Here is a 23,980-nt window from a genome sequence, read left to right on the forward strand (position 1 = left end):
TGTGCGCAAAGTTTGCATGCTCGAGTACTCTGGTTTCCTCCCCCAGTCCAAAGTTATAGGCTGACTGGCATCTCCAAATTGTCCAGGGGGTGTGTGTTTGTGCCCTGCGATGGGTTGGCACCCCGTCCAGGGTGTCCCCCACCTTGTGCCCCAAGTCCCCTGGAGTAGGCTTCAGGCTCCCCTGCGCCCCTGTGTAGGGTAAGCAGTACAAAAGATGGATGGATGGATGGATACGTATCACAGTGATTTATATTTTTATATATTACCTCATGTAATTCCAGTGGAGTGGAGGATATAAAAATACACCTTTAGGGGAAAATCACATAAATCTCATACATATCACACATGATCATAATCTTTCCACATCTGAAAAAGATGTAAAAGTGCATTTCACTATGTTATGCCCTGAAATTGCTTGTGAACTGATGGAAAAACGTGTGATGTCCTGTGAGTAATATGTGATAAATAAATGCACATGAGAAAAATAAATGAATCTTTTTACATATGTAAAAAAAAAAATTGTGTGTGAATAAATGAATCATATAAATGATTACATGTGAAAATAAATATGGTTTATTAGATACTAAGAGTGGGGGTGCTGATAGTTTTGAAAGCACTGCTGTGCAGAAAAATCACACTACTTAAGAAAACTCGTTTCTGCATTTGGAAAAGCATTAAAACTATACAGTGTCCCCAAATGCCATGCATTAAATGTGTTTTCTCCCATTTTCCAGAGTATACTGCCAACAATTTAATGGACTGAATTAACTGTTACTAAGAGACATATACAATGCAGTCATGGGAGTATAAAATTTATGTAAAGGTGGGAGTGAATCTAATAAACTGAGTGTGTAATGGTGTCTTTAGTGTATTGAGACAGTTATATGGCATAAATCATGGTACATTTAGTATATACAATGAGTTCCTGTAAGAAATGTACAGACTATCTGATAGTTACATAATCGCTAAACCAGGTTTATCCAGAAGCACGCATGAGAAATCACAGTTAACAGATACAAAATGTGCACCATGCTGTATGTACTGTATAATTTGGGAACACTCTGTAATTATAGAAACACGTCTTCCAGGAACCATGCAATTGCATACCTGATGCATGAACAGTGTATTTTTTCCCAACACCTCATTTCACCTCAAGGATGAAAGTCTGATAAAGGTTCTAATCTGGCCCACTAAATGAATTTATAATCGGTGTCTAAATTAAAATCATCTTGTGGACCGAATTTTTATAATGAATTTTTCATTAGGAAGCTAAAACAATTGACACTTTAACCATGTTTCTTTCCAAAACAATTAATTTAGGAGTTTCCCAGCAATGGAAGTGAAACTTATGCAGTCACAACGTTTATTTCTAAATAATTTTGCAAACTATACAGATTTTTTCCCCCTCATTTCAATATTATGGGCTATTTTGCACAGATTAATCACATATAATACCAATTAAGTGAATTTTTAATTCCAGGTTGTAACACTATAAAATGTGGAAAGGGGGTGAAAACTTATACAGGGCACTGTATACTGTAAGTATTTATATATATATACACACATATATATATATATATATATATATATATATATATATATATATATACACACACATACATATATATATATATATATATATATATATATATATATATATATATATATATATATAGTTATATTTATTTAATTCTGTTGGTAATGAATTGCAGTGTGCTCATATGTTGTTGTATATATTTAATCTGTTTGTGCACTCAGAATGTGCAGATGTAGTAAATGTGAAAAATGAAGAAGTGTCGTTGATGTCTTATTGGTCACTAAAGTGATTTTTTTTTTCGTTCCAACCCACTTGATGTGGCCTTGGTTTGATTTGTTGATTAAAAGACAGTGACAGTGTATTGTCCAGCTCTCCTGTAGACACAGTGAAATATTAAACGTTGTGGTCTGACATGATTGCCTCTGTAAAGGTTTCATTACCACACAGTGTGTTAGTAAAGTGTGAAGAATGACTGATACAACAAGACGTGACTTTATTACTGAGTGAGAGTTATGGATCACTGTTGGCGCTCGATGCCATTGGTTCTCTGTTCTAACCACCACGGAGACAGGATATGACCAATAGCTCTGGAGATCCAGGTGATGGATCAGCTTCTCTTCACTACGAGTGAGCGGGACTGTCTGATGAATTAGAGAACATCTCTTGTTATTTATATATTCATAATAGCATTAAAAACAAATATTTATACCACAGTTCTCAGAGCACACTGATTAATTTTCTCAGCAGCTCAGAAATTAGCTTTGACTCCAAAGCTTATATTAATGCACTATAGGTCTGTGCACATTCAGTTTGTTATCTCAAGAATACATTTATTTTCGTAAGATCAGTCTTTCATTTTCTCAAGGTCACGATTTTTGTGAGAATTGTCTCATCATCTCAGGAAAACAACCTCTGTTATCTCTTAATAATGACAAAATAACTTAAGATCATAACAAAAATCAGATATAATTTACTCATTATCACAGGAAAATGGAGTAAATATATTCAATACGTGGTCATTTTAGTTACTCAATGCTGCAGGGGTGAATGACAACTCTGTAAATCCTGAAATAACAGTAATGAGTTAGCCGGATTATGGGTTTTTATTATAAATTGTTTATTTTCTCAGATTGGTGTGAAATTAACATTTACATTCACGTTTATAGCATTTACAGAAATTTGATAAATTCATAATAGATTTTGGAACCAAAAATGCATGTACTTTGTATTACAATTTTATTAGGTTTGCAACAAATGTATTTGCTGTCATTTTAATCAATTTGGATTAACGAATTAAGGAATTTGGAAGTTGCGTATCTGTCAATTTCCACCCATGAATTTTCATCCCTGAACCACAGCTTAAATTATACTACAAACACACCTGGTATTTTATATCAAACTGCTCCACTATCATTTTTACTAAAGTGAATTTAATTTTTATTATTTGGGCAACACAGTAACAAATGAATAAGTGTTAGTTTTGGAAAAATAGGTTGTAAGAGTGGGAATGATTAGTGACCCTTGGAAGGAGCTTCTGTTAGACCTGGATGTGAACTCATCCTTCTGGATAACGTTCTCTCACCCCCACAATTTCTTTAAGCAGAGAGGGATCCATGATATAATATCATCCAGGTTTGTGCAACTCTGTTATTTAGCAGCGTGAGGAAAAATAGCAGGTTGGGACAGCAACATTAACACCACACAAATCAAGACACGAGCGTAGACAACTCCCTGAGAGGAGAGACATTTTTAAAACATCTGTGCTTCTGCCAATTCCAAAAAGCCACGGATTTTCCATATTGAGGTTCCACAGAGGTGTTTCGGTCTGGTTACAATATGGACAATGTGCACCACACCTGACCTGAAGCTGCTGCTGAGACTGTAATAACAGAATTGAAGTATTGAGACAGGAAGTGGAGCTTAGCATGGTTGGAAAAATCTTTTGAATATCACTAGATGTCAGAAAAGAACACCAGTAAACCTACATTCATGCCAGCAAGCAACATGCTGCTTGTGTCATTTGTAGCGTGTGAAATTTGGGAAATTGGTCGTTTGATTTGCATGTTACATGCTGGGTTTTACTGGAGATTAGCAAAGCAGGTTAACTGTACTAACTACCTACACTCACCAGAGGCACCAACGATTTCTGCTACTTCCTTCCGAGGTTCTATGTAACATTTGCACGCATTTAATGAGATTGAGATGCTGTATATGAAAGGTTGTATATAAGATGAAACCACTGTCTTCCATTTATGCATGTCAAGCAGAAAAAGTTGTACTTGGGGAAACTGAAGAAACTGAAGGAACACACGCACCATAGGATTGGTCCAAATAATCGTTTGAGATAATCATTTGGATTTGTAGCTTTATTGCGTAATGCCTAATTTCCATCGTGTTGAAAAAATCTTGGCTCTTTGTTATTGTCACTAAAATCACAGCTCTGTGTCATGGACGCACATAGAAAATGAACAGCTGCCTGTCACAATGTAGCCTGCTGAAATGAACGTAGGGTTAGTCTTGGTGGTTAAGCAGCATGACACAACTTCTGTGAATTCTTGCAGTGAAAAAAAGTCCCAGAATTCACCCAGAACATTGTGGCAAGGCAGCTAAGAGGAGAAGAATAGATTTGGCTTCATGCATGCGCTGTTTTGCTATCACTGTGGTATTTTTGCTGTTTGGTGGTGAAGTGAAGTGAAATTTCTGACTCTGTGAATGTGTCCAGGCGTCTTGCTTGGTCTGGACGAGCTTTACAGTAATCCAAAAGCTGACACAGAAGTCTTCTCCATACTGTGTGTAACAGTAAGATGAGAGTCGAGACACTGGATGCTGAAACACAGCCATGCCACAGGGTCGTTTCTATATTTTTTTGAGTTATTATGAGCAATATTAGTTATAAATTCCTGCTATTCCATGCTGTATACCGGCGATAGGGTTGTCCAGAGTGCAACTTCCATATGGCACAAGCACATCTTGCTGTAACTTTATTCTTCCATGTTTCCACACATCCTTCTTCTTGGGTTCAAGATCTCACCTTGATTTAAGTGGGTGATCTTTCGTGTTTCCATCCAGACCGCACAACTATAATTCTCCTTGGCTGATCCTCTTGCCCTTGTTAACGTGATGTCCGCAGCAAAAATGTAAAGAGAAATGTGTTATTGCTCAGCAAGCTACGGTTTGATTGCACCCCATGGAGCTATAAATGGGGAGCGCTTTTATTTTTCTTTTGTGATTGAGAATAAAGGTGTGGTTGGCCATGAGTGCTGGAACGAGTCGGCGTTTTAAATGGCTTTTAAAGAAATTTTCTGGTTCATGAACAAGAATTCAAATCTCAAACACTGACAGCAAGGAACCCCAGTGTAATAGGTAATATAATAATTTTCACCAGATCTTCTGGGAACTTCTGAAATTCTCAGGAATTTAACAGCTATAACAGAGACAGAGGGGAAACAGCCTCAGGAGGCCACACACCAGTGAAGTCGTGGCCACGGGCACAGGCGCTATCATGACTGTTAACCTTGCCCCTGTGAAGCCACTTAAGTACACAGTTCAAGCTAATAAACAACCCCTGGTCAGCCTATCACGCGCATCCTCAGGCAGTGAGATAGCCTCTGCACGTGCTCTTTGGTTTGAGTAATGTTGATAATAATATGTTTCATTTACATTTATAGCTCCTGTCTCCAACAAAAGGTCACGTTCCAAAGAGAACTGGCAACCTGACACAAGCATTTACAACAAAAACCCTGACAAATCAATCAGCTGATTAATCAAATAAGGAATAAAACACTTGGGTTTGTGCCGTTATAGGAAAATGATCAACACCACCACCCCAACGATTATTTTGTATTGTACCTCTTCCACCACAGCAATTTGCCGACACTTCCAATATCTAATTCATTAAAGAGTGGCACATTGTACTATTTATCCATTTATAGTTACATTTAATGTTGTGGAACATCTGGAAAGCAGTTCTTGTCATCACATTATAGCAGCTATAAGCAGTCTTTCTTTCCCCAGCAGCTTATTGTGTTACCAAGAAGCCTCTCCTGAACACTTTCCTGTGGTGGAAAACTTACTGTCTGGTACAAAGCACTGACACTGGAGACTCCTTCCATAAATGTTAAATATACATCTCCTTACAGATAGCTCAGTAGGGCTATGGTATAATAAATAAATGGATATATAGATGTAATAAATAAATAGATGTATATTCTCAAAAATATGAGATGAATTTGTGTGTTTTCTGTGACTTTTGGGATGATTTGGAACCGGACTATGCGCCAGGCATCCTTGCCTGACCTCGCTAATGATTTTGTGGCTGAATGGGTACAAATCCCCACAGCTGCATTTCAAAATCTAGTGGAAAGCCTTTTTAGAAGAGTGGAGGAGGTTATAGCAGCAAAGGGGATCCAGCTCCATATTAATGGCCATGGTTTTGGAATGGGAAGTTCAACAAGCACATGATGGTCGGATGTCCACATATTTTTGGCCATATTAGTGTAAATAAAATATTCAACGACAAAATCTACTCTCAAAACGCCAAATATGGAGGAAGTAAGTTATTCCAAGAGGCCCAGAGGCAGCATTTTATTTGCGCCCAGCTGAGGAATCTGGGAGGAAAAGAACGTGTTTGGATCTGTAATTCTTGATTAAGACATAATTTATAAAAATGTCTCTCTGTCTCTCTCTCTCTCTCTCACACACACACACACACAGATTGGATTAAGAAACATGCATATATTAAAACTCAGGCATAAGCAGTGATACAGGACCTGTTTTTGTGCGACCAGGGCTAGATCTGATTACCCGTTACCAATTTACCAAATTTCTTGTGTTAGTACTAAAATATTCTGTGCCACATTACATTTGTAGACTAGCTGCTTAACTAAGGGGGTCATTATTTTTCTGCAAACCCCATCTGGCACTTTACCTTATAACCAAAGTTGTGAGATGTAAACAATTTCATTACTCAGGTAAAAATGTACACAAATACGCTGGTAAAAGTTGATGTACAGCTCCAAATTCTTTACTCGAGCTAAACTACAAACGTACACTGGCTTCATTTAGTAAGACAAAAACCCAAAGGACTGAAGTGTCTTATTTAATAAAGTGAAGTTTTCTGTAAGGAGTTGTTTATATAATATATATGGAAGGAGTCTCCAGCGTCAGGGCTTTGTACCAGTCAATAAGGTCTCCACTATCGGAAAGGCTTCAGGACAGAGGAGTTTTCTGTGTAATATCTGAAAAGGAAGGGCAGTTTTATGACCTAGTGGCAGCTGGAAGCTCTGGAAGAGGTTTGCAGATAACCTTAGGAAAAATATGGAATTTTTTTTTTTTTTTTTTCACTTTTTTAATGCAAGTTTCCACCCTGTGTGGTCTTTAAGAGAAGAAAAAGATACCTCCATTTTACAGGTTATTTAAAAAAAAAAAACTGAATTCCAATTTAATTTAAATATATAGAATTAAAATTAGAGATGACCTGATGCCACATTTTCTCTTTTCCGATACCAGTGCTGAGATTTTAAAACTACTAAGCTTTAAATGTTTTTTTTTATTATTTACAGCACTTCACAGTCACACAAAACTCACTTTCACTGTAAATATAATAAATATAATAAAGTATAAAGATAATAAAATCAATCCTAACAAAGGAAAAAAACAGTCAAGTCTCTTTATATGTAAATATTTCCAGTTCCAAAAATTAATTTCTTTTCCAAATCCAATTCCAGTCTTTGCCATTTGTGATTATCAGAACAGAAAGGATTTAATATTATATATGTACAACCTTATACTGTATATGATCATAGAACACAGAAAATAATTAAAACATAATTTTTTTAGGATTGACATTTGTTTTGCATTTATGAAAGAAGGACCACGTGACAGGGAATGCAGTTACAGGAAAATAATCAACGACAGGGTGGTGTGATGTGTCCCGACATGAAGCGGAGTTGCTATCAGCACCCTGAATTAGGGTTTTCCACTGTTTTTGGATGTTAAGATGGCACGATGTGTAGCGAAGCAAAAATGTCATCCAGGCTATATTCCCGTCTCACTGTCCAGGATTCTTACTGATAACGAATGAATAATGATGACCAAAGTGTTAAAACATTTTTAAAGCTAAAAGATGAAAATATACATGAAGTGGTGAGTATCTGTTGGACTGGGAGTGTGGAGCTGTTCTGGTGCTGACCCGTCTCCAACACTCAGAACACAGCTTCATTTCAATGTCCTGAATTCCAGTCTGGCTATTCATACTGCCGAGGATCTGGCTTCCATCATCTGACAGCAAAAAAGGACATCTGCACTTATTTTCCCTCAGTTTGGCAGAAAGACTCAGTACTATCACTGAACAAATCTTCATGTGTTTTCACACAGCCTGATACGAAATCAGTCATGACAGCATTGAGATGAACTCTGACATGGATAAGCAGCACGTCTGCACAACCACCATGAGGAGCTTTTACTCTGAGGAATTTTTACTCCGAATTGTTCCCCCTAGCCCTAGGTACTTTCTATGTCTAATTTCACGCGCATATAAAACAAGGAACACAGACAGATGCTAAATTAGCCTTTAATATTTAATGTCATTATCAGAGTCCTAAAAAGGACATTGTTTTAATGTCATTATTAAGTGAAACAGTTTTAACAACTTGATTTTTACCACAGTGCAGTTGCATTCTCCATTCTGATTGGTCAGAAGGTGTTGATTAATTTTCTATTACAGCAGCTCCGTCAGTAGTTCCAACTGCAAGACGAATCACAGATTTATATCAGTGCGCTCATTCTATTATGTTATTAATAATAAATTAATTTAAGCCTTGTTGTTAATTAGTTTAATTGAATCTTTCTGCAAGGAGAAGTTTATTTAACATTTATGGAAGGAGTCTCTGCTGTCAGAGGTAAAGCTGTAACTTTAAGTTTTCCACCACAAGCTGCTATAGCATAACATGATGTTCCACAACATTAATTGTATCTATAAATGGGTAAAGAAAAAGTATATGTCATTCTTTAATCAATTTTTTTAAATTGTTGTATTGGCAATTGGTTGTGGTATAAAACAAATATTTTAAGGTGTGCTGTTTTTCAAACATAATAAACTTCAGGGTGGTAACAGTAACTCTACGGATTCTTTCCCTGTAACAGCACACCCCTCAAGTGATTTATTCCTTACCTAAATGAAATCCAGCATTGTGTCATTTTTCCCCAAGTCAGTTTATTGACACTTTAATGGATGTTTCCTAAGAGTCAGATAACAGTATGCTCTGTAGTTAAGAAACAACACCATGTTTTATTCATTATATGAATGTGGTTTTGTGTGTTAAAAAAGACTTCATGACAGTTTGACTGATTTTGAAGTTGTAAAATTGTCCTTATGTCTGAATTTTAACATTTACAGAACGAACCTCAGGAGAACCAGAGCCTCTCTGTTCTCTCTTACAACATGAAAAATGTATATCTTGCTCCCATACCTCTCAGTGTGATAAACAGCTTGACCGAAGAACAATTCTCTGTAACCTTATACGCTCGAACATCTCTTTTAAGCTTCTTCTCGTGGCCACACGTGTAGTAAAACATTCCATTCAGACCTGAAGCTCCAGCCATCCAAGCACTGTATAAATTCAGAGTGGAACATTGTGGAGTCTGAGTTGGAGAATATCCCGGGTTTGAGGGTTTTAACAGGTACTTGAGATAAAGTTTACTTGAACATTAAATGTGAAATGTGAAACTGGTCTCCCTGCTGAAAAACACATTACAGTCCATTAGGAAAATCTCTAATGATTTCCATTACATCACAGACCTCAGTGGGAACTGGGAATTCAGAACTGGGGATATGCCATCTGAGCTCAATGTGTAGATGATTGCCATCATAATAAAGTTAGATACGTTATCAGGACACATTAGGAACAACACAATCAATTCAACTACCATTACATACCACTAATTTCAGAAATCATTCATTCTTCTTTAATTTCTAATTTCTTGATAATTCAGGGTTTTTATAGAATCACACTGCAAAATATCACACTAGAAATCACAACTAGAATTTTTTATTTTAAATAGCTTCACTGCCAGTGTCCAGTATGAAGACTCTGATTAACAAGACAGCGTGTTGGACGAGGAACTTAAGAGGTACTCCAAATTGAATGAAGACTAATGAAATTTTAAGAATAATAATCTCTATTAATTATTAAATTTTCCATGTTTACGTGCATAGAACTGACTTACAAATAACAATTGGTAAAAATCTCCCGCGACTCCATCCACGCCGTGGTGTCATGATGTCATGATGTCACGGTGTCACGACCCCAAGGTTGAGATCCTATGATGAAATGTAAATGTAGAAGCAAAGGTAGGCTATATGATTTCTTCTGCTGTTCTTCATGGAACATTACACTCTTCCATATCACTAACACATTCATTAACAGTAATGCATCACAGTGTCTGGCCAGGAAGTGATGAATTGCTGCTCGATAACCTGGACTTAACCTTTCGCAATGGAAGATTAACTATATCGTGCAATAAATAAAGCAGTGCACTGGTGTACTATAGAGACAGATATATCTTTAAAAACTTCCTCATGGGAGTTTTCTTTGTTACATCGCAGCACCCCTCTGCTCTATGGATTTATGAGCATCTGGCAGGCTCAGTAGTCTTGGTTAGGAAGAGTTCACCTCCACTTACACATCTGTATTAATCTACAGCATACAATTACAGTCTGGTAGCATTATTATAGTTATTACTACTGTTTGGCCCAAGGGGGGCTGCTATAAATGTACTAGTAGGGCTAAAAATCCACCCCCTTCATCTGTAAAACATAAAAGACAGGCTGATTTCTTTCTAGCCCAGACTATAGATTCATGCAGCCTATCAGAGACAGTCATGTCAGGTGATTACACAGAGTGACAGAGTGACAGAGTGACATGCATGTCAGATTTCATCTCCATTTGCGCTGATGTTTTTCACACATATCCAGAACACGTCATCAGCAGTGACTGAGAAATGTAAAATACAGTCGCAGGTCTAACGAACGTGAACAATGTGGATTATTTACTCCACTGTCTTTTTTTCCCTCAAAATGCATTTGGAGAGAAACTAAACATGGATGGTCTAAACACACATTGTCCAGTCAAAGCATAAATTACACAACAATGTCAGAACAAGTTACAAGTTTAGTGTTGTAATAGAAAAATTACAACTTTACTGTTTCTGTTCTGAAAGTACATTTCTGCATGTTATGCCCTGAAATTGCAAATCATGTAACATCGTGTGAATAAAATATGATAAACATAACCACACGCCATACATAAACAATTATAATAATAAATGAATCATGTGAAAAAACAGAATCACATGAAAAATGAATCATGTGTAAAAAAAATCACATGTGAAAATAAAAATAATGAAATAATATGTAAAAACCATGTGTAAATCACTTATGAAAAATTAATCACATTAAAAAAACATGGGAAAATTAATAAATCATTGATAAAAACTCATTAAAAATAAATGAATCATGTGTCAAAAAAAACACTCATGTGAAAGTAAATAAATCATGTGGGGGGAAAATATCATGTGAAAAATACATGAATCATTTGGAGATATGTTGTGAAAATAAATTAATCTTGCAAATAAGTCACATAAACATAAATAATTTTTTTTTAAATAGATTTTAAATACGCAGGAGATTTTGCCAATTGTTATTTGTAATTCAGTTCTAGTGAAAAATTAAACTAGAAAAAAAGTCACATGAAAAGAATAATAACGAATAAATTCAAATAGGAATCATATGAAAAAAATTACATTTAAACAAAAATATCTTGTGTAAAAAAATAGTCACGTGAAAAATAAATGCACATGCATTAGATGTCTACGTGTCTAAAAATCACGTGATTATTCACGTATGACTACGTACCAATTGATCTGATTTCACACACAAATTAGGTGTGTTATTTGGGATTTTAGTAAATCAGGGCCTTGGTTTGGAAACCGAAACATTCTGAATATGAGACAGATTTAAACTTCATACTTACTGGTTATTTGTCTAATAATAGTTTACTTTTGCACTGATTAAACCATGAATGATTAAGCGATGTATGTGGACATGAGAAATCCTCAGTCTTAGCAAATGGCAGCTTTTATAGAGATTTTTCAGAGTTTTATATCAAACAGGAAACAAAGCCAGTGCTAAAAGTAAAGAATGAAATGTTTTGACAGTTGGAACTTAGTCTGAATTCACGTTTATATATTTTACACGTTTGTAGCTGTCACACTTGCAGCTCAGTAGAAATTCTTCTCAGGTCACGTGTCACATCTGCTCTGTTCTCCCAGGTACAGCAACAGTAACAACACTGAATCTGTCTGGTGCCTGCTTTGCACTTTGCTAACCCCTTCTTCTCTTCTGCGAGCCTCAACATTGGCTTAACATCTCGCCTGGCACAAAGCCCGCAAGTCAAATTTATTTTTGTGGTATGTGGTTGTACGTTTTGGGGAAACGGGTTCTGCCGCAGTCACAATCTTTTTTTTTTTCTTTAAACATTTCTCTTTCACGGCTACTGATTAGTAGCCCCTATTGTGATAAATTCAGTCTATTAAGATGCATTTTTTTCTGTAAAATGTAGTCTTTTTAACATGTTTTAACTGCAACACAGATCCATGCAAGATGTCACAAGCCAAAATCTTGAAAGTGCAGGCAAAGCTGCAAAAAATGCAGTCACTTCTTAAACTCCTAACTGCCATTACATTACATGGCATTAATACAATTCATGCATTTTTTATATTCTTTTTTAGGCACCTGAATAAAAATAACTCTAGAGTGATTGTTTTTCACATTTTGAATGTAAAATGTAAGAAATGAATGCTAAAAATATATTACTTCTAAAATCAATATTTATTTTCCCACATTTGAACTCTTGAATGAATTGCCAAATTACTCAGTAGATTTTCACAGTGCTTTTATGTAAAACTGCATTACTTATTCTTTTATTTATTCACTTATTTCCAGCTTTAATTGCCTATATTTGTTACTATATACATACATACTCTATACATACATAAGCACACAAAATGTGTTTTTGTGTACACAAAAAAAAAAACAATAAATGAGGCCATAGACTTTAATGGTCAGACTGACTCTAATATTTTTAACATATTTCCAGACATGAGTCCTGATTATTATCCAATTGGAGGTTCAAAATTTACTATGAAGGCTATCTGACACATGAATGAAAAAAACTGTTGTTCATATTTTTACAAGCCAACAAATGTAACAGTTCAGTGAAACCCATCGTAAAAGCTGTTATATGTACAGTAAGAGGGTGTGTGGGATTTTCTGCACTGCATTAAACCTTGCCTGTATTTCTTCCCTGGTAGATGTATGCAGTATTCCTCTTTCTGGACTGAACAGACATTTGCATTGCATTTTTCCATTTTATTTTATCGTATTTTGCCTGCCAAGTCTCATATGAACTCATATGAACTTTATATCTGAGTCCTATTTAAACAGCTGACAATTATCAGATAGTCATAGCTGAAATATTTGTTGAGATTTTGTTAAATATTTTCTAAATATTAAACAATGAGATCTAAAGAAAGTTTAATCGCTGTTGGTTTCAACTTCACAAGTGTTTTTACAATCTTCAAATTGTATTAGTCGCACATTCAAATTTTTCCAAAACCATAACACTTTTTCCATTATCTCCTTATAAGCAATAAGCCTGTTAACTATTTCCCATGGTAGCTTCATAATGATAATGATAATGAAGTGTGATGAAGTGAAATGAACATCATAATGAAATGAGTTAGGTAACTAATAAAACATATGGGATCATTCTGTTATAGGAAAATAATCAACGACAGGGTGGAGATATGAAGCGGATTTACTCTTACCACCCTGAAGTGATTATTTTCCAGCTGCGAGATTTATATTAATGCGCTTGTTCTAATACGTTACTGTTTCTAAAGTAACAACTGACACAGGGACTTGTACGGTTGACTCTCTACATGAAGTGATGAAAAAATGTGTGAAATCGCTGATGTTTTCTGTTTTCTGTAAGAGATGTTTATGTAACATGTATGGAAGGAGTCTCCAGCGTCAGCGCTTTGTAACATCAGAGGTAAAGCTGTAACAGGAACATCTTCTTTGTGATTTGTTGGTAAGACAATAAGCTGTGAGGAAAAAAAAGAGTGAAAAAGTGATAACAGGAACTAATTTGTCTCGTGGATGTTCTGTATGAACTGTAAACGGACAAAATGTATCATGTGTCATTCTTTACAAAATAAAAATTGTAATCATTGGTAAAGTGCTGTGGTATAAGAGGAATAAAACTGATCTTTGTTATTTTCCTTCTAGTCTTGTGTGGAACTTGAGGATGAGTGCTCCTGGCCCTATCTCACTAAAATGTTTTAATATGCTGCAGTAAACAAGTCGTCGTATAAAATGAGGCTTCTCTTTTACCTCAGTATAGAAGACATGAACTCCATCTAAAAAGCATGTTGAGGAACGTTTAGCTAATTTGCCAACATTTGCCAACTGGATATATTTAACTTAAGTTAGCCTGTTTTCTTTGCTGATGCTGTGGTAGAGCAGTATTGATTCCAGCTGTGGTTGTTTCTCTTTCAGCTGCTCCCGTTAGGGGTCGCCACAGCGGATCATTGGTGCACATATTTGATTTGGCACAGTTTTTACACCAGATGCCCTTCCTGACACAACCCTCCCCAAGTTTTTTCCGGGTTTGGGACCAGCACGGAGAGCGCACTGTTGCATGCAACTCCAGTGGCTGGGGTCGGTTTCCTGGCCGGGAATTGAACCCGGGCTGCAGCAGTGAGAGCGCTGTGGCGTAACCACTAGTCCTCCAGGGACCCAGTAATATTGATTCCAGTAGCTAATTAGATAGGCAGCAAGTCAAATTCTAGCTAATGGTAAATATTGCAGACTTAAACAGCAAAAAAACGAAGTGGTTCTTTAAAACAAAAATTATCTTCTAACAGCTTTAGGTAAGTAATAAAAGTTACTTTTCACATGAAAACATAACAATATTTAATTTAAAGTAAGATTGAGTAAGATTTTGACACATTATCTAAACTTTCACTTAAGTATAATTTCTCAGTACTTTATGCACCGCTGCTCTTGATGTAATGCCAAATTGATAACATGGATATTGACTACGATGTCATGACCAACCTTAATTGGGGCTTTGGTAAATGCTTTTATTATCCAAATTGGTTATTTGGTCATTGAATGTGTATGGACCAGCCTGACTAGCTGAACTTCATATAATAAAGCACATCAAATAAATAGAAACCTCAGCCATTATGTAATGTTTATAAAACCTAAGTGGGTTTACAAGCTAAAATAACACATTTTAGGTTTTACAGCAGATTATAGTAGATAATTCTGAAATCCATTTTATTACCTAAAGGTATCTTTGTGGTATTTTTTCACAATTTCTGTATTTGTATATCCGTCCTTAATCTGTTGTCAATTTATGATTGTGAGAACAAAAAACAACCTTTGTCACGTAACCAGCGCTTGTTCTTGAATCACTGGTACAGGTGTCTTTGCCAACCATGTGTGGGCAGACCTGACATGTCTGCCTCTCATTCTAACATCTTATTTTCGAAAAGAAATGTGACTACATACTCGTGATGGCACGTAAATGCCATTACAGAACTTTGCTGGAGGCAGAAGAGTACAAAAAGACTTGGATCCTGACGCTTATGTTGATACTTTTATAGATACGTAGAATAGAGTGGAAAAAACTACTGCATGTATTTTCGGATTCTTAAATGGAGTAGATAAATGGAAACCAACTGCATGCTTTTTTTTTGCTAATCTTCCATGTCATGTGAACTTCTAATGTACAGATACATGATTAAACTATTCAGTAGTACTGTTACATAGATTGGTCCATAGATTAGGCCACAGCGCTCTCACTGCTGCAGCCCAGGTTTGATTCCCAAACAGCAGACGAACTCCAGCCAGTGGGGCTGCGTGCAACAGTGCGCTCTCAGTGCCGGTCCCAAGCCCGGATAAAACTGGGGAGGGTTGCATCAGGAAGGGCATCCGGCGTAAAAACTGTGCCAAATCAAATACGCAGACCCATGATCCATTTTGGCGACCCCTAACGGGAGCAGCCGAAAGAGAGTACTATTACGTAGAATATTCACTGTGAAAATCCACTACTCCAAATAGGTTGCAAGGCAGTTGCATAGGTTTTCTGATTGATATTTTATAAGTAAGGAATAAAACATGGCTGTGTGCTGTTATAGGAAAATAATCAACAATGGGATGGTGTGATTAAGCAGAGTTACTGTTACCATCCCAAAATTTATTCTTTTTCAATGACAGCACACCCTGAAACGTGTTATTCCTCATATATCACAATGATTTGACAATGATTAGAATTTTTTATTTATTAAAGTACAACACATTTTATCCATTTATAGTTATATTTAATGTTGTGGAATGTCCATGGAACAAGTTCCTGTTATCGCTTTCAGTGAATATAAAAAGTCTACACACCCCCTTAAGAATTGCAGATTTCTGCAATTCTTAAGGTGATACTTTAAGGTGATACAGCAACCAACAATGTTCAGGTGAAAAACAAATAGAAATGTTTTAGGGTGTAAAAAGGAAAAAGAAAAAACTTACAATAACGCGGTTGCATAAGGGTACACACCCTTTTATAATGGGGCATGTGACTGTTCACACACCCCGTAACTAATACTTTGTTAAAGCGCTTTGTGCTTGTAATACAGCACTCAGTCTTTTGGGTAAGAGTCTACCAACTTCTTTGCACATCTTGATTTTGCAATTTTATTCCACTCTTCCTTGCAAAAAATGCTCCAGATCTCTCAAATTGCGAGGGAATCTCCTGTGCACAGCCCTTTTCAAGTCATTCCAAAGGTTTTCAATAGGATTTAGATCTGGGCTCTGACTGGGCCATTCCAAACACTTGATATTCTTCTTCTGAATTCTTTTGTTTTCTTGGATCATACTGGAAGGTGAAATCTTTTCTTCATCTTCAGCTGTCTAACAGACGCCTGCATGGTTTGTGTCAAAATAGATTTGGATTTGGAGCTATCCATGATTGCCTCTATATTGACTAGAGCCCCAGTGCCTTCTGAAAAGAAGCAGTCCCATTGCGTGATGCTGCCACCACCATGCTTCACCATGGGTATGACGTTCTTTGGGTGATAAGCTGTCTTTTATTTGCACCAAACATATCTTTTAGACTTATGCCCAAAAAGTTCTACCTTGTTCTCATCAGACCATAAACCATTTTTACCATATGTTTTGGGGTGACTTAGGTTAGCTTGGATGTTTTTTTTTGTTCTTTCCCATGAGAAAGTCTGGCCACCCTACCCTATAGCCCAGACATGCGAAGAAACAAGAGACTGTTGTCAGGAATTGTCACATGCAGAGAGTGTCACGTGCAGGGAGTGATTATTACTAGCCAGTTATTCCTGCAACTCCTTTAATGTTGTCACTTGGCAGCCTCCCTGATAAGTTTTCATCTCGTTCTTTCGTCTATGTCCTTTTCTTGGTAGTGTCACTGTAGTGCCCCATTTTCTCCACTTGATGGTCTTCATGGTGTTCTATGGTATATCTAATGTTTAGGAAATACTTTCGTACCCCTCTACCGAACGGCACCTTTCGACAGTGAGATCCTTTACATGCATTGTAAGCTCTTTGCAGACCATGACCACCAGTCAGATGAAACCAAGAAGATGTCAAGAAAAACAACTGATCTTTATTTGGGGTTAATCAGAATCACATCATTGATGACAGGTGTATGATTACTTTTGAACATGCGTTTGAATGTGATTGTTTAATTCTCAGCACAGTCACATGCCTTATTATAAAAGGGTTGTGCAAGCAGGTTACTGAAAGTTTTTTTTTGCTAAAACAGTTTTATTTGTTATACACTTGAATTTCGTTGGTTGCTTTGTCACATTAAAGGTGGAAAAAGATCTGACATGATTTATCTTGGTTTCCTTTTTACATCACAAAAACCTGCACGTTGAACTGGGGTATGTAGATCTTTTATAACCACTGTATTTAAATGAGTAATTCCACTTTTACTTGCACAAAGGATGCCTGTACTTTTACCACCACTGGTAATCAAACAGTACAGCCCAGGAGTAACAGAAAATCTAATGACTTAAACAAGCATACTAAATAATGCAAATAAACCGCAGACTAACTCATCATTGTGCTCTTTTAACAGCAAGAAGAACAAGTCTGTAAAAGTTATGTTTGGAGAAACATTAAGCTATCGGACTGTTATCCCTTCGCGATATTATACTGTTGCACTCATGGCACTGTTGTCGTTGCCTCAGGTGTGTACGCAGCACCAAACTTGATTAACATCACTGCCAACATTCCATGGACAAAAACAAGTAATGAAATACATGTAAGTGCCTGCTTTCTAGAAAGACAAGCCCTTTCCTTTACCCTTCACTACCTGAGGCATAAATATCACACCATTTTAACTAAATTATATCTCTGTCTCTTTCAGGAAAATAAGGGCATTGCAAATGCAGAATCATCGATCATGCTGTTTTGTAACTTTTTTGGCGTGGTTTGGATTCCAAAACCACTAACAACTGGCAAGAACTGGAGAAAAATGCATCTGTGGTTTGAACTTCTGAAAAATTCTTTGCTCAAATTGAGACATTAAGGCAAAGGGAAACTTCAGCCAGCAGCCGCACTAATAAACATAAAGAGTTTTTTTTTACAATTAGCATTGTGCATCTCCTTAGTACAAAATGATCTACGATCCAAGGTTCACATTCAGCTTGGTTTACTGTCTGTGTGCATGTTCTCCCTGCATTTGTATCGGTCTCCTCAGGGTTCCCTGGTTTCCTCCCTCCAAAAACATACCTACAGTGTGTGTGTGTGTGTGTGTGTATGCGTATATGTATATATATATGTATATATGTATGTGTGTATATATTACATTTAAAATATTTTCATTTGGGACTTACAATTAGCAATTAGGATTTTTTTTTTTGGACAGATTTCCCGATCATGTTATCTCATACCCATACTGGAACGGCACACCTCTAGGCAGACAGGAATTGTGCTTTTCCTGTTCGTCTCAGATGCAACATATTGAATGCTAGGCTCATCCTTTTGCAGTGCTGTCTCCATAAATAATGTCTCCTTTTACCACCCTCATGGGTTTTCGTATCCAACTAATGACTCAGGAAACTCTTTTTATCTTCTTTTCATTAGCTGGGTAGGAAAAACATTCCAGATACAAGAATACCAGAAAGGCTATAGTGGACTCGCCTGTTGGGAATTTCCCGATTCAGCATGTGTTGTAGGTTTAACCAACAGCTCTGGATGTTAAATCCCAGCTTTAATCAAAGCAAGGGAAAATGCTATGAGGGTATCACGTATCAGGTTTAATGCTGTATGGCAGTGGACCAAAAGCATGAGTGAATGGTTTCAGCTCCGGGTTTAGAGGAATGTGAGACGTGTACGTACTGAAAACTGACACCATACTTTCCAACTTTGATTAGGAGAAATTTGATAAATGTACTTTAAACTCACATCTGATTTAATGTTAAATAATAGTGTGCAGTCTTCTTTGAAATTAGAGTAGCGCATTTACCTCCTGCAATAAAGAGCAGAGTATTTCGATAAACTCTGTCCTCATTGAAGGCAAGGTTTTTTTAAATTAAGGATATTGATGGTTGAATGCTACATGATAGTTTAAAAATTTCTTTTCACAGACCTTTATGAAAATTTGCAAACAGAGCACTTCTGGTCAATTCGATTGGTTCTCCTTTGGGACATACTGTATTTGGGAATTGCAATGTAATACCAGACTCGTATTTAATACTCATGGATGCAGTGAATGAATTTACATGCATTAAAGTTTTGTGGTTATTGAGAAGACTCTGTTTATGGATATTGCTTGATTTTTCAGTGTACAAGCCAAACATAATCTTAGCTCAATATGTAAAATTGTCAGCGAGGAGCCCCTTTGTTTCATCCAGTTTCACAGACTTGAATCAAAGGGGCTATAAGAAAGGAATAAAACAGTCTGTGTCATGCTGTTATAGGAAAATAATCAACAACGGGGTGGTGTGATGGAGTGGAGCTTTTGTTCAAGTACTGTTACCATTCTGAAGTGTTTTATTTCTGCACACCAATTCACCAACGATTACAATTTTTCACTTATTAATGAAACATTGCATATTGCACTTTTTAACCATTTATAGTTATATGTAATGCTGGGAACATCTACAAACCAAGAGGTTCTTATGCTGGAACAGCTATAAACAGCTTCTCGTTGTTTCTCGTTAATAAGACAAAAACAAAACCCAAACTCCTTTGTACTGAAGACTTTCCCATGGCGGAAAGCCTCCTGACTGACACTACAGACTCTTTCCATAAATGTCAATGATTATACGTTTTCATTTTTTAGAATACATAAAATTTTTTCAATCCATTTATTATTTAATGGATTTGTCTAATTATTTAATGTCATTATTTAAGGCTTAGATTATGTCAAATGTCCGTTATACAAGTCCCTGTGTAATTTGTTACTATAGAAACTATCATGTATTAGAACAATTACATTACTATAAACCTGTGATTTGAATTACAGCCAGGATTACTGTCAGAGCTGCTGTATTGAAGAATAATCAACACCTTTTGACTAATCAGATTTGAGAATTCAGCAGTGCTATAGTATAAAATAGTTTAATGACAGTGTTTACAAAAGCCAGAGCCAAATTTTAGTATCCTTGTCCAGAGGGCATGAAATTGTAATATATTACCTCTGAATAAGCTTTTTATAAGACTGTAATACTTCTTTATTTTTGAGGAAAGTTTTTTTTTCTAATCAAGAAAGATTTTTAAGCCTGTTGCAAAACTACAGGTTAAAAGATTAAAGGTTAAATAAATAATATATATATATATATATATATATATATATATATATATATAAAAAACACCTCAGTGAAGTAAAATGAAGTTCATTTTCATATAGGATGTAACAACAAATGAAGCCACACAAGACTTTTCCTCACTGCTGTGAATGATTTTGTGATTATGTTGTTAACTGCCCAAGAAACACATTTTCTTAATATACCATCTGTGACCAGTTTGTTAAACATCAGCAGCAACAAGGCATAGCAAAAGAACGGGAGCTCTTAGCATAACAAGGCTAATGCTGCGTTCATGGTGCCTTGTAATTGGTAATGTGCAAGTTGTAATAATGTCATTTCCCATCTCGGGCCATTTGACATGCGAAGTTTAGCATTCTAGCCGAATGCTAATAGCTAGCTGTCACAGTACACACTGCCTTTTTGACTTTTTAGCATCAGACAGCTTTTATCCCTAGCCAAACTTCAACAGATGTAACAGTGAGAATGAAACCTCATGTTATCTAACTTCTGCTGCACACACTTTGTATTTTTCATGGAAGTTTGTTTTGTTACAGCTAGCTAATAGCATTCGGCTAGCACTAGCTAACATTTGAGATATTAGGGATAAAGCGGATGTTAGTTAGCCTTAGCTAATGTTTTCCTGCATTCATTGGTTGAAAGAATGCCATCAATGATGTGAAAGAAGCACTAAAATCAGTGTGTATTTTGAGGCATCTTTATCTTTGGTGAATCTTTCTTGCACTTTGATTTTCATGCTTTAAGTAAATGTAAGAGTTTATACTTTTATACTTCAATTCGAGTGAAGGATTTGAAGCTGTACTTCAACTTAGCATTTATTTAGATGTGTAATTGCACTTGAATTTGAGAATTTCACTTCTCTTACCAACTCTGGATACACTGTGTATTAAATATGGAATGATTTAGCATTTCTCCTGAATCTGAAATGTTGTTCCGTCCCACTGCGAGTGTCATCGGCTAAAAAGCCTGGCAAACATCTGCAACAACACAGCTGGAAAATGATTAATGAGCAGTAACACTAACCAACCTCATATCTTCACAACATCTGTAATGTGAATAACGTTTACTGGACGCTTACAGTTTTCACAGTATGTATGAAAAAAAGATGACAGATTTTCTGAATGTGTGGAGACCTGGGAAAACTCTTGACATGGTAAAATTTGACATTTTCTACTTTATGTAGTTCTGAAAACTACAGAAAACCACTACTTCCCTGAAATGAAAGTGTGGTTTCTGAACTGAAATGGGAGAAATTGCATTTAAAGGTTACATTCCATGCCTATGCCTACATTTATAAACTAATCTACTTATGGAAAAACAACATTACTGACAAAGAATTACACTAATTACACTATTGAATATTTATCCACATTAGTCTCTGTCTCATCACCTGAGGTCAAAGTCACTCATGGCATTTTCTTGTTATTCATCCCTTTTTATGTGGTCATTTAAACATTATAAAACTTTGTCATCTGTACAGAGTGTGTAAGCGCTCTTCATTGTTTTAATGATTATGTGACAGCACAGGATCATCACGGACATTTTGATTACAATCTGTGCCTAATCCAAAAACTTGATCAAAACATGAGAAAATCACACTTAGCTAGCTAGTTAGACACATCTGTGTTTGTTAAACTGGCTTCTAAATAAAAATATTTCTAAAATTTTTTTTAAATTGAGTTATTAAAGTATATTCAAACTATAATCAGTCCAACCCCAGATTTTTGTACATTTAGCTAGAATTCAGCCTCAGAAACATATAATGGGTTTTCCCGGGCCGCTACGAATATAGTTTTTACATTTTAGGTTGAATATGAAGCTTTTTTTAGTGTGCTCATTTTGATAAGATGTTTTAGTTCTAAATAACAACTTTCTGTGAAATGTGGCCTGCATAAAAAATAACTTTAACGGCTTCTATAAAGGTGCTTGTTCTAGCAATTGCTTCACAGTTTTAACAGAATGTCGCTCACATAAAAACCAATGGTGCATTCAGATTGAACTTTTGATATGGTGACGAACACACAACACATGTACTCATGTGTACCTATGTTCTCATGGCACGAAGAACAGTTCATAAAATGTTAGATGGGCCACTTTTAATGCGTCACTGACTTTGTTTTGAGTGGAGCTTTCACCAAGTTAATGTAGCAGTGGTGGAAAAGAAGAAGGGTAATCAAAAAACGGATGTGGGTTCATGCTTCTTGTAGTTAGGTCTATGAAGTTTAGATACTTGTTGTATAAAATGAATGTATTTTATTTTATTATTATTTTTATTTATTTATTTATTTTTACTCTGAACCAATATAGTCCCAAAATTAAGACAGATCCTTTCTGATCCATGGAATGGAAATTTCTAGACATCTGAAAGTGTCTGAATATCTACCTTTTGGCTGGATCGTGAAGCTTGTAGAAACACACACAACAATTCCAGCCACAAAATATTTTCAGTGAAAGCAGAAGACACCTGAGACTTAATTGTCAATTTAGATAGTATCTTCCAGATTCCTTCATCCTCCCCATGTCAAAGCACAGAGAACTGAATAGGCAAAGACAGGAGGCTAAAACTCCCTAAAACACTCTGATCTTTATCTTCGCTTTCTTAGAGAGACAATTGAAGCAATTCAAACTGCCACAGTGTTAGCTGCTGATTGTGTATGTAACTGTATCCAGATTAGGACTATGTTTTCTACCAAAACAAAAAAGGGGCCTCTGTTTTACCCATGAGAGCCGTGTCATCGTGTATTGCAGATAAAATGCTCTCGAGTGACAAAATCAGCAAGATCTAGTGTTCAGAATTACACATGATGGTGTCGGGTTCACAGGAAGAAAGCATATAAAACTTACACCTCCTGTGCAAACATGACTGAGTGCCAAGAATACTTCCTGTTCCGTTCCTTTCCAGTGATGATAAATTATATATGTGGAGTAACAGAACACTATTCTCACTGCACTGCATTGTCACATTGCATGATGTTTCACTTTATGTATGATACTTAGGTACAGTTTTTTTTTTGTATCATTTTAAATAATAAATGCCAAATTAAATTAAGCAATATCACACAAGTAAGAGTGCTGTTGCACTGAATATCAGCATGGGGCATGCCTGTGATATTGCATTTTACACAATGGTTCTATAAACAAGAAATTTATATTGAGCAGCTCACATTTCAGACACAATGTGGCCAAATAATTTGGGTAATTTCTGCTCCGTCAACAAAATTAGTTCCCAAAGAAGCCAGACTGACTGACAGCCTGTAGTGTAGTAACAGTTTGCTATTGCTCGAACTGGAATTTTATGTAGTGAACACAGACAAGTGGAGTGATACAAACAGTGAAATGTACCAGTGCTGTTATACTAAATGTCAACACTCTTGAAACACTTGTGATTCACGCTCGTCCAATCAGATTAGTGGACTGGAACTAACTGTTGTATAATAAGAAATAAGACACAACATAGCTTGCTGTAATAGGAAAATAGTCAACGACATGGAGGTATGCCAACAATTACAATTTTTTTAT

At 36.1% G+C, this 23,980-nt stretch overlaps 1 long non-coding RNA gene across 1 annotated transcript; it reads left to right on the plus strand.

Moving 5' to 3' along the window:
• Window positions 1–14,305: 14,305 nt before the first annotated feature.
• On the plus strand, window positions 14,306–18,432 carry LOC128317109 (uncharacterized). The gene is made up of 3 exons (XR_008300613.1): window positions 14,306–14,530; window positions 17,879–17,952; window positions 18,058–18,432. It is a non-coding gene; the product is annotated as an uncharacterized LOC128317109 (long non-coding RNA).
• Window positions 18,433–23,980: the final 5,548 nt, after the last annotated feature.

Source organism: Pangasianodon hypophthalmus, chromosome 20 (genome assembly GCF_027358585.1).
Source record: "Pangasianodon hypophthalmus isolate fPanHyp1 chromosome 20, fPanHyp1.pri, whole genome shotgun sequence".
Classification (NCBI taxonomy): Eukaryota; Metazoa; Chordata; class Actinopteri; order Siluriformes; family Pangasiidae; genus Pangasianodon; species Pangasianodon hypophthalmus.